This window comes from Psammomys obesus, unplaced genomic scaffold (genome assembly GCF_907164565.1).
Source record: "Psammomys obesus unplaced genomic scaffold, mPsaObe1.curated_primary_1811, whole genome shotgun sequence".
NCBI lineage: Eukaryota > Metazoa > Chordata > Mammalia > Rodentia > Muridae > Psammomys > Psammomys obesus.
Window position 1 is genome coordinate 4,989,497 of NW_026596085.1, and position 15,114 is coordinate 5,004,610.

A 15,114-nucleotide genomic window follows, 5' to 3' on the forward strand; every position below is an offset into this window, starting at 1 on the left:
GAAATTCCCCCAGTGATTCGCTGTCTACTTAGGCTTACCTTGGTCAATGTCCATGTATCTGTATATTTAAACTTTTATTTTTTTGTTTTGTACTTTAATCCCATTGTCTGAATAGATAGATGATAGAATTTTTATTTTCTAAAACTTGTTGAAACTCATTTTGAGGATTTACATGATGATCTGTCCTAGAGAATGTTCTAGGTGCCGATGAGAATGGAGTGTGTTCTGCTGCTGTTGATTGTTACAGTCTGTAAGTTCACTGGGTTACAGTGCAGTTCAATTCAGATGCATCTGTATTGATTTTCTGTGTCAGTGACCTGCGCATGAGGAAAGTAGGGTGCTGAACTATAGCTATTATTACATTAAAGTTTATCTTTGACTTTAGGCCTAATAATATTTGCTTTATATATTGGGTGGCTTAATTATTATATGTATTTTCAAATTTATATTTTTGTTAATATTTTCATTCTCATTCATTCTCTTTCCCTTCCACTGCTCCTCCCCTGCCCGGACTCTCTTTTCACAAAGTCTCCATATGTAGATTAGGCTGGCCTTGAATTCAGTAAGTCACTCAGGCTGGCCTCAAACTTGCAATTTTTCTTCCTCAGTCTTCCAAGGACTAGGATGACAGGTGTGTACCATGTCTGGCCCTTTGTCTCTTTGTCTAGTTTCCACTTCAAACTTGCCTTAACTGATGTTTAATATAGGTACTTATCTTTGCTTGGGGTTTCCATTTGAATGATATAGTTTTTTTCAGAATGATACAGTTTTTACTTGAGTCTGTGTTACTAGTGAAGTGAGTTTCTTGTAAGTAGCATATGGTTGGATTTTGTTTGTGTTTTGTTTTATAGCCGTTTATTTTTTCTTTTTATTTTTTCCTTTATTAGTTACACTTTATTCACTTTGTATCCCCCCTGTGGTTCCCTCCCTCCTCCTGTCCCAATCCCTCCCTTCCTCCACCCTCTGCATGCATGCCCATCCCCAAGTCCACTGATAGGAGAGGTCTTCTTTTCCTTTCTTCTGATCCTAGTCAATTAGGTCTCATCAAGAGTGGCTGCAGTGTCTTCTTCTGTGGCCTGGTAATGCTGCTTCCCCCTCAGGGGGAGGCAATTAAAGAGCAGGCCAATAAGTTCATGTCAGAGACAGTTTCTTTTCCTATTACAATGGAACCCACTTGGATACTGAACTGCCATGGGCTACATCTGTGCAGGGGTCTTAGGTTATCCCCATGCATAGTCCTTGGTTGGAATATCAGTCTCAGGAAAGACCCCTGTGCTCAGATTTTTTGGTTCTGTTGCTCTCCTTGTGGAATTCCTGTCCTCTCAGATCTTACTGTTTCCCACTTCTTTCATAAGGTTCCCTGCACTCTACCCAAAGGTTGCCCATAATTCTCAGCATCTGCTTTGGTAGTCTGCAGGGCAGAGCCTTTCAGAGGTCCTCTGTGTCAGGCTCCTGACTTGTTCCCTCTTTTCTCCTTCTTCCGATGTCCATCCTCTTTGCCTTTGTGGATAGGGATTGAGCATTTTAGCAAGAGTCCTCCCTCTTGATTAGTTTCTTTAGGTGTACAGATTTTAGTAGTTTGTCCTATAAGTCTATATGAGTGAATATATACCGTGTGTGTCTTTCTGCTTCTGGGACAGCTCATTTAGGATGATCCTTTCCAGATCCCACCATTTACCTGCAAATTTCATGATTCCCTTGTTTTTTATTGCTGAGTAATATTCCAGTGTGTAGATATACCACAATTTGTGCATCCATTCCTCCACTGAGGGGCATCGGGGCTGTTTACAGCTTCTGGCTGTTACAAATAAGGCTGCTACAGACATGGTTGAGCAAATGTCCTTATTGTGTACTTGAGACTCTCCATTTATTTTTTTAATCCATCTCGTCACTCTGTCTTTGGTTAGAGGATGTAATACATTTACATTGAAGGAATTGAATGTAAGGAATTGAATGTATGACTTCCCTCTTGTTTTGTTCATTGTTTCCAGTTATTTTGCATATCCTTTGCCACCTCTCCTTATTCTTGCAATTTGGTAGTTTTCAGTCACATAGAATTCTTTCGTGATGCTGTTTTCTTAAGCTTGTACATTGTGTGCATTCATGATGGTGGTTCTCATGCATTTATGTCTAGTGTAGGATTTATTTGAGCATTTCGTATAGGGATAATCTGATGGTGCTGATTTCTCTTTATTTCTGTTTGTTTGGGAAAACTTTATTTCTCCTTTTCTGAAAGATTAGTCTCTATGGGTATTTTGTTCATTTCCTTTAGGAGTTTTACTATAGCATACCATTCTCTTCTGGCCTGGCCGCTTTCTGCTGAGAGATTTTCTGTGTGTAATAGACATTCCTTTATATATGAGTCAGCACTTTTTTCTTGCTACTTTACAATTCTCTCTCTCTGTCTCTCTCACTCACATTAGATACTTAAGCTTTATGGCTTTGGAAAAGGTGTCTTCATGGAAGTTTCCAACTGAAAGGAAGGAGATCCATGTTTATTTTATTTTATTTTTAATTATGTGTGCCTATGTGTGGTTATGTGCACATGAGCGCAACTGCCCATGGAGGCCAGAAGGAGGCACTGTGTACCCTGGAGCTGGAATTACAGGGAGTTCTGAGCCACCTAATGTGGATGCTGGGAACTGAATTTAGATTCCCTGCAGGAACAGCAAGAGCCCAAGGCTGGAGCTGTAGAGATAGGAAAGCAGGGAAGAGCCTAGTGAAGACCCCTGGAGCCCCATCTCATCAACTGGGGTGCTGTAAACATGTGCCCATGGATTACACTTGTCATGTTAAGTGAGTAGCAACCTTTCAGAAGGCAATATGAAAAAAATATCTTATTTAGGAGACATTTTGTCTTGTACTCTTAGCACAATCTCCTAGATTGAAACAAGGACAGTAATAAAGTGATTTATCCCTGTGAAGAAAAGTGAGGAGGGCCCAAGAATACATTAGCCTGCATCATTATATATGAATGCAAGCATTAAGGAGATGGTTTTCTCTGAGGTCCATCCATTGAGAGTTCCTGGGGCTGATTTGCCCCACGAGTCATGTTCCTGGGAGAGTTTCCTCACATGTGTTTGCTCAAGTCAGAATGGACTATGTGTTGTTGTTGGTTTTTTTTTTTCCTTAGTCACACTAAAGCATAAAGGAAATGAAGAGAAGAGAGCCTTCTGTGTGTTCTTGGAATCTCCTGGGAAAATTTCCTCTTTGTTTCTTTATTTCCTTGAACCATTTGAACATTACCTCTCTTCCAGCCTGTTTTGGAAACAGTGATGCTTTGCTGTTTGGACTCTAAAAACAGAGCCCTGGGAGCTCGGGTGCTGCTGGCCAGAGGAACCAAACTATTTGAGAGCAAAATTTTACTTCTCGATTTTTTTTTTTAAGTAGAGGTAAAAGGTCCAGTGTTGATGGGAGTGAGCCCTTGAACCGTGGACCGGTCAGTACTTGCGCCCTGTTCTGTACCGTAAAACCTTGACTCGGCTGTGGTGACATCATCTCACCTAACATGCCACAGACATGTGGCGATCCGCATATGTGTGGATCCACTCTGGACAATATTAGCGGTCAACCTCTCCTGGCTGGACCTCCATATGAATTGCTTCTAGCTACAAGAACTAGTTCAGAGCACGGTGAAGTAAGTGCCCAGGTAACCGAGCGAAAATGATACGCATGTAGCAAGAGCCAGGCATTTCCCCAACTGGCTAAGTGAGGAAAACCAAATCACACTAGCACTGGGAGATGTTCCAAATGTAGCAGCATTTCAAGACAGGAGCCAGGAGTCTGAGGGCCACCTGCCTACAGGAATGAAGAAGCTTGAGGCACTTACAGAACCTTTGATTGTGAAGAAGAGAAATCATCTCCCCAGATGAAGTGGTTCCCACCAGTCACCTCAGGATTGTTTTTCCCTGTTTAAGCTCTGGTGCTCCATGCACTCCAAGGTTCTAAATGAGGCCTGAGCTCTTCTTCCCTATTCAGGAACTTCACACCAGAGGTGCCCCCCATTGTTCCCCTCTGAAGCCTTTCCTGGGCCCCCCATTTCTCTGCTGAGTTGGCATGCCTAGAAGATTCATTTGACAACTCCCAGCACCCCTACCCTCTGACTCAGGGCAGGAGTTAGCCAAACTAAAGCTTCCCAATATTTGCCCAACACACCCAGCAATACCCGCCTCCTTTGCATTCATAGCAATATGAAATCCAGCCAAATGATGACAATGTAAGATTATTGATCTGTAGCTTGCTATAGCAAGGAAGTCAACTGCTGTCAGCTCTAATTGAGCCGAGGCTCCCAAGCAGGCAGAGGAGTGGGGAAGTTGTGTGTGTGGAAAAACAAGGATGGTAACAGGTGTGCCATGACGGGAGGCTGTTGGCAGGGAAGCCACCACCAACTGCTAGACACTGCTGTTCTCTGGGGCTGGGTGGGGACACATAGGTAGCATTCTCTGCTGTGGTTCTAGGTTGCAACTGGAGACAAAAGTTGGGGTGGATGTCAGCTACTAGTCAAGTCCTGGCAATATCAGGTCAGTTGTTACAAAAGTTCCTGTTTGTCTACTTGGACTGACACCAGAGACGGTGTAAGTCTGGCTTATGGCAACATGGCTTCCTGGGCTGACTAGTAGAGACGAAAGGTTGGTCTCCTGTGCAGGTTGTGAGTCAGAGTTCTTTTCTGATGCTCGGTCTTGCAACTGTCCCTTGTCTATTCAGCCTCTACGTAATTAGACTAAGGAGGGGACACCCCTATGTTTTAGAAAAATGACTTCTAGAGAGAAAGGCATTTGTGTATCTGTAGTTATAGCCCGTCAATGAGATAAAGCAGAAATGAAGTGCAGTAACTTTATCCTGATGTTTTTAATAGTGTGTATTTTTACACACACTATTGTGATGTTGATATCTAGTGTGATATTTGCATATGTGCATCCTGTATACTCTGATCTGTCTATCTTCCCTCCCAGGCCGTGGTAATAGCTACTCTACCTTCAGTTATGCTTCCTCTCCCTCCCCAGTTTTCATTGCAAGAGCAAACTTTTCTTTCTGTGCTTTAAAAAATATTTATTTTATTTGTGTGTGTGCGTGAGTGTGCGTGAGTGTGCAGCACTGACAGGTGCTTGTACACCACCGAGAGTGCTAGAATTTGAACCACGGTCCTCTGCAAGGGCAGCAAGTGCTCGTTACCACTGAGGCATCTCTACCCCTCTTGGTGTCTGCTTTATTTTAACGTAACGAAACAGCAACATTTCACCCATTTTGCTAGAAGTTGCAAAATTTCATTCTTCTTCATGCCGAAATCACACTTCCTTGTGCATGTAGGACGAATGTCACAGGTCCATTCATCTGCTAAGGACTCCTTGGTTACCGTAAGGAGTTTTGGAGTAAACATGTATGTCTTCAGTACGCCTGGATAAAGGAGTTGGAGCACTAGATCATTCAGCAGTTGAGGGGTGTGTGTGTGTGTGTGTGTGTGTGTGTGTGTGTGTGTTTTATTGTCATCATGTGTTCACCGTACGCTGGCATTAGTCTGGGTATTTGTATATATTGTTTGTGAGCAACTCGGCTTCCTTTGTCCTCCTCTTCCCCCCCTCTTTCTCCCATTCCCACTCCCATGAGTCTCCGTATTCCCCCTGACTATTTCGCTTCTAATCTCATATTGTTACTGTCTAGGCGTCTTGATCGGTTCATTTTCTCTGAGTTAAAGAATTAAAAGGCAGGAAAAGCCTTGAGTGTGACAAGCAGCCTCAGAGAAATCTTTTTTTGTTTGTTTTTCAAGACAGCGTTACTCTGTGCAGCATTAGCTATTCTGGAACTCACTCTGTGGACCAGGCTGGTCTCCATCTCCCAGAGATCTGCCCGCCTCTGCCTCCCAAGCTCAGAGATCATAGGCATGCACCACCATGCCCAGCTTGCATCAGAGAAATCTTAAATACAGGGAACAGAAACAGACAGATCATCCATTGAAGGAAAGCATGCAGCAGCTACACAGAGAAAAAGACCCTCCACAAAGCAGAGTCGGGGCTCAGGAAGCCAAAATCTAATCTCTTCTACCTGTCTCTGAACAGTCCTCTTCCCTTAATTTAGCACTGGTCAGTTTGAAGAAAGACTGCATGCTCGCCTGTCCCACAGCTGTTGTGTCACAAGTGGTGACCCAGCCTCAAACTCCAGGCCATAATCGGGGGCCTGTTGGTGGGATGAAAAGCCCACAGTGCCTTTTGTGTTAAGCTGCCGGGCTCTTGTTTCAGGTTGGGAGGGTGAGGAAAAAGCCAGCCATTTTGAAAGTTCTCTAGCCACGGCCCCTCTCCCTGTCTGCCTACCAGGGAGCCTGTCCAGCTCCTAGTGTCTCAACAACATATATACATGTATGATTTTATGCATCCATTTGACAGCTGATGCCACAATGAGGGAACATTTGTGTTTGTTGTTTTAAGATACTCTTAACTCACTCACATGATAATCTCCAGTTGGATCCAGTTTCTTGAAAATGATAGTTTTCTCCTTTCTAACAAATTCTATTTCACATTCATATGCCATTTTTCTTTATTAATCCTGTTGTTGAATATCTACATTTGTCCCATAGATTAGCTATTGTGAATAGGGCTGCGATAAACGTTAATGTACTAGCTTCTCTGTGTTATGGCGGCTTTTATGATTTTATGGTAAATACTTGGGGGTTATAGCTGAGTCATACAGTGGTTCTGTTCTTGGTTTAGTTTTTTTTTTTTGAAAGATGGTCATAGTGATTTCCATAGTGACTGGATTAGTAGTGTATAAGATGCTCTTGTGTCCACATCCCGGCGAGCATTTGTTGTTACATAGTTTGTAATGATTGCCATTCTGCCTGGGGTGGGGTGAAATATCACTGTAATTTTCCTGGTGGCTGGTGGGTTGAACATGTTTTCCTACATTTACTGGCCATTCGTGTCTTGTCTTTTGAGAACTGTCTGTTCATTAGGTCATTTGTTAATTAGATTGTTTGATTTCTTGCAGTTATTTTTAATCCTTTGTATGGTGTAAATATTAACCCTGCCAGATTTTAGCTAATACAGATTTTCTTTAATTTTGTAAACTATCTCTTAAGTTGATTACCTGATTCTTTCACTGAGCAGAAGCTTGTGTTTCCTGATGTCCCACTTGCCATTCATTGCTGCTATTGCCTGAACAAATGACATGCTGTTGAGAAACTTTTGCCTGCTTCTTTCTCCTAAAGCGTCTTCTCTACCTTTTAAGTTTTGGTGTTTTAGGTCCTCCATTCAGGTCTTTAATCCTTGGGAGTTGATTTATGTACAGGGTGAGAGGTAGGAATCTAGTTTCACTTCATTCTTCTACATGTATACACCTAGTTTTTCCAGCACCATAGAAAAAGTGATCTTTCTCAAATGTGTATTTGTTTTTTGGCATCTTCATAAAAAAAAAATCGGGTGGTTTTTGCTGTGTGGATTTATCTCTCTGGGTCCTCTCCTCTATCCCACCGATCTACCTGTCTGGTTTTGTGTCATGGAGCTGTGTTCTGTTTTGCCTTAGTTCTGTAGTATGATGTGAAATCAGGTATGGAAATATGATTTTACTCTGGATTGTTTGGCTATTTTAGGTACTTTGTGGTTCCATATAAATTTTTATAGCTTTGAAGGATTACATTATAGTTTTAATGGGGATGGCACTGACCCTGTAGATTACTTTTGGTAATGTAGTCATTTTCACAATAAAAATTCTTACAATCGCAAACATGGAAAACTCTTTCTATGAAGATTATAACAAGAACTACTCCCTTCAGTTAATTTCTTCAGTATTTTAAACCTTTTTAAAACGTAATTTTTTGAGAATGTATAGGTAAGTAGTATATTTCTATAATGTCCTTACTGCTCCCTCTCCCCTTCTAGCTCCGACCAAGTCTCTGTTCCCTCTCAAATTTAAGATCTTTCCTGCTGTAATTATTATTGTTGTACACATGTAAAAATAATCTATTGGGTCTATTACATAATCTATTGAATTCATTTAGTCTTACTTGTATGTGTTTAAAAATGATTATGTGCACTTGGAATGACCCAGTAGGAGACCCTTGTCTGGATAAAACTGAGTCCCTCTTTCATGGCCTTTGATTTCCTATAGCTCTTCACCTAGGTGTGGGGGTTTTGTGGCTTCCACCATCAAATTGGTGTTGCCATTATGTAGCCTTTGTTTAAGTGATCGTTTGTTGAAGAGTTTGTGGGTACAGTTTCTCTGTCATGTCAAGACACTACCTAGTGGCAGGTGTCCTGGTTCTCTAACTCTTGCCATCTTTCCACCTTTCTTCTACAATGCTCTCTGAGCCTTAGGAATAAGGGATGCACTGCAGATCTGTCATTTGGAGTTGGGAACCTCAAAGTCACTTATGCTCTGTCTTCTGGCTTCTATCTTCTCTTCCTCCTTCCTTCGCTGTTTCCTCCTCTTTTTCTTTGCTTCTTGATGAGAGGTGAAAGCTATACTCGTTTGTGAATATAAAGTAAGTATTCAGAATGTGGTTGGAAGTTCCATTTGTTTAGGAAAGTAGTGCAGTAGTAGTGGGTTCTCTCGAGGGTCCATGACATGACCAGCTCTGGGTGGTTGGCTAGATTTACAGGGTGGGGCATGAGTTCCCTCCTAGTGAGTGGGCTGAAAGTTTAATGAAACTGCTGTTGGTTACTTTCAAGACAAAAGTGCCACTCCTGCCCTACTGTGGATAGCTTGCCAGCCCAGTCATTGCTGTATTTTCTTGCCCTTGGCAGCTTACACAGCACCTTGGATACCTAGAGAGCTAGTCCTCAGGGAGGCCTCCAGGTCAGGTCTAGCCCAGTCCTTCTAAGCCCTGTGTCTGAAGTGGAGGGCATCTTCAGCAAGTGAGACTTACCTTCAAGTTCTCAGTTATTCTTATTCCAAACAATTTATTTTAAATTTGTGGCTACTGTAAATTAGATTTGTATCCTTGATTTCTTTCTCTATATGTTTGTCATTGATACACAGGAAGCTACTGATTTCTGTGTGCTAATTTTATATCTTCCCGCTTTGCTAACATTGTTTATACATTCTAAGAATTTTCTGGTAGAGTTTCTAGGGTCTCTTATGTATAGAATTATGTCATCCACAAATAAGGATACATCGACTTCTTCCTCTCCAACTGTATATATTTTACTCCCTTATTGTACTGTTCTAGCTAAGGCTTCACATGCTATATTGAATATGAGTTGAGAAATTTGGTACCCTTATCTTGTCCCTGAACTTAGTGGAAATGCTAGGAGGTTTTCCTAGTTAGAATGAACTTGGCTGTAGCTCTGTCAAATATAGGCTTCAATATATTGATACATTTCTTCTATTCATAAGTTCTCCAGACCTTTTAACAGGAATAAAGTTGGTCTTTGTGGGAAAAAAAAAGACTTTTTGTATCTATTGAGATGATCATGTGATTTCTGTTCTTCAGTCCATTTTAACTGATTTATTATAATTATTGATTTACACATGTTGAAACATACCTATAACCCTGGAAGTGAAGTCAAATTAATCACGTTAAATAATCTTTCTAGTGTGTTCTTAAATTAGACTTGAAATGAAAGAAAAAATTGTATTATGTGTGTGTATGAGTATGTAGAGGCCAGAGACAGCCTTGGGTTTTCAGGTGCCATTTATCTTGTTTTTCTTGGGACAAGGTCTCTCAGTGGCCTGGAGCTTTCTCACTATGTTATACTGGTTTACCAGTAAACCCAAAGAATCCTCATCTCCTTGCCTTCCCAGTGCTGGGATTACAAGCATGTGCCACCATTTCTCGCTTTTCTGCACAGCTTCTGGGTAACAAAATTATGTCCTTTCCGTGTGTGACTGAGCTGCGTTTCTTATTTGCATCTGTGTTCATCAGTTTTGTTAGTTTTCCTCCTACCACTCATCACCCCATCATTGTCTTTATTTGGTTTGGTTATCAAGTTAATACTGGCTTCATCTTCCTTTTCTATTTCGGGGATAATCTGAGGAGCACTGGTGTACATTCTTTCATGATCTGGTAAAACTCAGTTATGAATTCATCTGCACCTAGATTTTTTTTTAAATCACTTCACAACCTTATTGTTTGTTAGAGATGATTTAAAATTGTTTATCTCATGTTGGTTTGATTTTAGTGGGCCATGTGTCCCTAGAAATCCATCCATTTCTTTTAGATTTACCATTTCTTTTATTTTAAGATCTATCATAATATTTTATAAATTTCATTGGATTTCAATGTAATGTCTCCCCTTTCATCTCTGCCTTTATTGGGATGCATCTTATATTTTTCTTTTTTTTTTTTTTAGTTTAGAAAAAGGTTTATTGATCTTGTTTACCATTTAAGATTACCTATCAAATGTTTCATAGATATTTCTATTTCATTAGTTTCTGTCCTGCAGGAAATAATTTCTTTTGGTACACTAAGTTTGGGTGAGGCCCAAGATGCAGCATTATTTATTTAGAACTCTGAACTTTTTAAAAGTAGGCACTTGTAGCTACACACTTCCTCCTAGGAGAGCTTTCATTGAATCCTATACATAACTTTTGGTACATTGCCTTTGCATTTTCATTTGATTCTAGTAATTTTTCCTTCTTCCTTTTTCATCAATTTAAGACTCATTCGTTATCCAATAGTATGTTCTTCAATTTGTATGCTTTTGACTGTGTTAAATTAGTTCTCTTGCTGTTGGTTTCTAGTTTTATTTTGTGTGGTCAGATCGACATTTCCATACACTTGTTAAGAGTTACTGTGTGTCCTATTATATGATCTCTTTAGAGACACCCCATAGGCTACTGAGAAGAATGGTTATTCTGCAGTTTGGCTGCAGTGTTCTATAGATGTCTACTAGGTCCATTTATTCTCATTTAATTCTGATGTTCCTCTGTTTACTTTTATTGAGATGTATGATCTAGATATTAATCATATGTCAGATGTGTAGCCTTCAAAGACTTTCTCCCATTCCGCGGGCTGTTTTTTTCACTTGACTGTTTTCCTGGGGGTAGGGAAGCATTTTAATCTCATCAATAATTGGCTGTATTCCCAGAACAATTGGAGTCCTACTCATAAAGTCCTTACCTGTGCCTGTATGTTGAAGTCTATTCTTTACTATGTCCTGGTGGTTTAAGAGTTTCAGGTCTTGCATTGAGGTTTTTTCATCCATCTGAAATTGAGTTTCTGCCAGGTGAAAGCTAAATTTATATTTCATTCTTCTACAAATAGATATCTAGTTTCCCCAAAACCATTTATGGAAGATGCTGCCTTTTCTCCAATGTGTTTTAAAAACATCTTTTGAAGAAATCAGATGACTATCATTGCAAGGCCTTGTATCTGTGTCCTATATTTGATTTTGCTGATTTTTGTTCCAGTACTATGCTGTTTTCATTGCTATGGCTCTAACTTGAAGTCAGGTAAAGTGACATCTCCAATAGTGTTCATTTTTGCTCAGGATTGTTCAGGCTACCTGGGGTCTTTAGTATTTCCAAGTGAATTTTAGAATTTTTTACTGTGTCAATGAGAAATGTCACAGGGAGTTTGGTTGGGATCACATTGAACCTGTAGACTGCTTTTGGTGGCATGGCCATTTTCACAACATCAGTTCTTCCAGTCTTTGAGCATAGGAGGCCTTCCCATCTCCTAGTGTCTTCATAATTTCTTTCTTCAGTGTTCTCTTTATAAAGATTTTTTACATCTTTGGTCATGGATATTGCAGGGTCAGGATTTTAGTTTTTGTTTGGATTTTGGGTTTGTTTGTTTGTTTGTTGAGGCTGTGAGTGAAACTGTTCCCCTGATTTCAAAGCATATTTGTCGTTGGTACATAGGAACCTGTTAATTTTATGTCTCCTCCCACTTTGCTAAAAGTGCCTGTCAGTTAAGAGTTTTCTGGTGGAGCCTCTATGGTCTCATACAGAGTCATGTCATCCGCAAATAAGAATATGTTGGCTTCTTCCTTTTCTATTTGTGTTCCTCTTATTTGCTTCTCTTACTGTTGTAGCTATGACTTCAAGTTTTATATTAAAAAGAATGGATAAAGTGACTGTCACTGTAGTCTCCTTCCTGATTTTCAGTGAGAATTCTTTAAGGTTTTTCCCCATTTAATACAATGTTAGATACTGGTTTTCATATATAGTCGTTAAAAATTACTTATTCTTCTCTCATATAATAAATCCCGATCGCAGCCTCCTCTCCCTCCACTACTCCCAGTCTCCCCCAACCCGCCATTTTCCTCGGATCCACTGCTCCTCCATTTCCCTTCGGAAAAGAGCAGGCTTGGAGCAGGCTTCCCAGGGATATCAACCAAACGTGGCAAGATGAGTAAGACCAGGCCCAAACCCTCCTATCAAGGCTGCACCAGGCAACCAAGAGCAGACGAAAGGGTCAGAGACACCCCTCTCACACTCTTAGGAGTCCCACAAAAAAAAAAAAAAAACCCAAGATAAACAACCACAGCATGCATACCAAGGACCTAGCACAGACCCATGCAGGCTCCGTGATGGTTGGCTGGGTCTCTGAGCTCCCACAAGCTCTGCTTAGTTGATTCTGTAGGCCACATTCTTCTGCTGTCCTTGACCTCTCTGGCTTCTACATTCCTTCTTCCCCATCTCCCACGGGGTTCGCCAAGCTGAGCCTAATATTTGGGCATGGGTCTCTGCATCTGCTCTGTCAGCCTCTAGTCTTTATTAGGTTGAGTTATGTTCCTTCTATTCTAAGTTTCTTCATGAGTTTTGACAAATGGGGGCTTGTGTTTTGCTGAAAGCCTTTTCTGTTTCTGTTGAAACGGCTGTGTGTGATTTCTGTCCTTGAGACACTTACATGATTTGTAACATTTACTGATTTATGTATATCAACCCATTCTTGAATCCCTGAAATAAAATCAGCTTGACTGTGGCGAAGGTTCTTTTTGATGCATTTTAAAATTCAGTTGGCGATTATTTTTTTGAAAAATTTGTGTCTACATTTTTCAGGGTGGCCGATTTGTACTTGCTTTCTATTTTGTTACATCTTTGTCTCGATTTGGCATCAGGGTGACACTAGGTTTGTAAAAAGAGCTTGGTAGTATTCTTTCCTTTTCTATTCTGGGGAACAGTTGAGGCACACTCATGTTAGATTTTATTTAAGGTTTTGGTACAATCCAAGTGGAATCATGTGGACCTGAACTTTTTAAAATTAGTATTTTAATCTCACTTCTTGTTTTAAATTTTTTATCATATCTTGGCTTGATTGTGGTAGGTTATAGGTTTCTAGAAATTCATCTGTTTCTTGAGATTTTCAGATTTAGTGGAATATATATATATATTTCCCTTTTCATATCTAATTTTAAATTCATGTTATCACTCTCTTGGTTTGCTTGGTTAGCTTGGTTATCTATCACATTTATCTTTTTAAAGAACCAACTCTCTGTATTATTGATTCTTTGTATTATTTATTTCCTTCTATCCTATTAATTCCTGCCTTGATGGTAATGATTTCTTTCTGTCTGCTGATTTGGGATTTGACTTGTTCTTTTTTTCTCAGATATTTAAGGTGTGTAACTAACTCACTTGTCTGAGATAGCTCTGACTGCTTAATGTAGGCATTAGAACCATGAATTTCCTGCTTAGTGTTGCTTTCATTGTATCCCACAGGGTTCAGTATGCAATATTTTCATTTGATCTTAGAAATGTTTTTATTTCCTCCTTGCTTTTTTTTTTTAAGGACTCAATCATTGTTGAGTAGTCTGTTGTTTGACCTTCATGAGTCCATGTGCACTCTGAGTATTTTCTTGCTATTGATTTGTAGTCTTACTGTATTGTGATCAACAGAATACAAAGGATCATTTCGATTTTCATTTATTCACTAGGACTGGCTTTGTGTCCTAAGGCACAATCTGTTTTAGAGAAGGTTCTGCCGGCTGCTTAGAAGAATGTGTATTTTGTAGTGTTTGAATGTAATATTCTGTGGACGTCCCTTAAATACATTAGTTCTGCTTAGCTTGTGTCAGGATGACCAGCCAATTGGTGAACGTGGGAATCCTGGACTTGCCCACCATCACGGTGGTGTGGTTACCCTGAGACTTTACGCCTCATACTATCTGTTTTATGGAATTCCCTGCACCTGTCCCTGGCATACACATGTAGAGTCTCCATATCCCCTTGATGGACAATTCCCTTAACTAGTAGTAAGTGGCTTTCTTCATTTCTTCTCACTACTTGTGGTTTAAAATCTGTTTTGTGAGATAGTAGAACAGTGACGGCTTCCTGTTTCCGTAAGTCCATTTCCTTAGAACACCATTTTCCATCCTTTCGCCCCGAGGCAGTGCTTGTATTTTGTGGCAGTGTCTATTTTTTTGGAGGCAGCAACTAGTTCTTGCATTTGATCCAATCTACTAGTGTGTGCCTGTTTAAAAGAAAAAAAAAAATGACTGTTGTTTTGTCCACACTTCAAACTCCCTTTGAAACAATTATTTTTAATTAGCTTACAAATTATTCTTTATTAGGGGAAAGGAGAGGCATATGCGCCATGGTACATGTGTACTGGTCAGAGGGCAACAGAATTGACATGTGTCAATTCTCTTCTTCATCGTGTAGGTTACATAGACTGAGAGCAAGCTGTTAGTCTCTACCTTCTGAGCAATCTTGAAAGTCCATTTGTGCCTTTTGATGGTGACGTAAGACCATTAACACTGAAAGGTGTGTATTGTTTCCTGCCATTTTGTTGACTTTGCACGGTTGGGTTTTTTTTTTTCTCTTAACTATCAATTAAGTATTATTCTATTATAGTTTATTCTTTCCTGTGGCCTCATGGATGAATCTGTTTCCCTCAGGCTAGGTGATTCCTTCAAATATCTCTGTAGAGCTGGCTTAGTCACCATAAGGTCCTTTAATCTATTTTTGTTATTATTATAGAAAGGTTTTCTTGTTCCTTCAGTCACTACAGACAGTTCTGTTGTGTGTAGCGGTCTTAGTTAGCAGCTGTTTACGATCAGAAGCTGAAATACATCTTTCCAGGCCTCCCTGGTTTTTTAAAGTTTCAGTTGACAAATCTGCTGCTGTTCTGACTAGGCTGCCTTTACAAGTGACTTGGTGTTATTTTTTTTTTCTTTTTAATTTCACAATACTTTGTTCTGTATATTTAGTATTCTAATTGTATTAGGAGGGGGATTC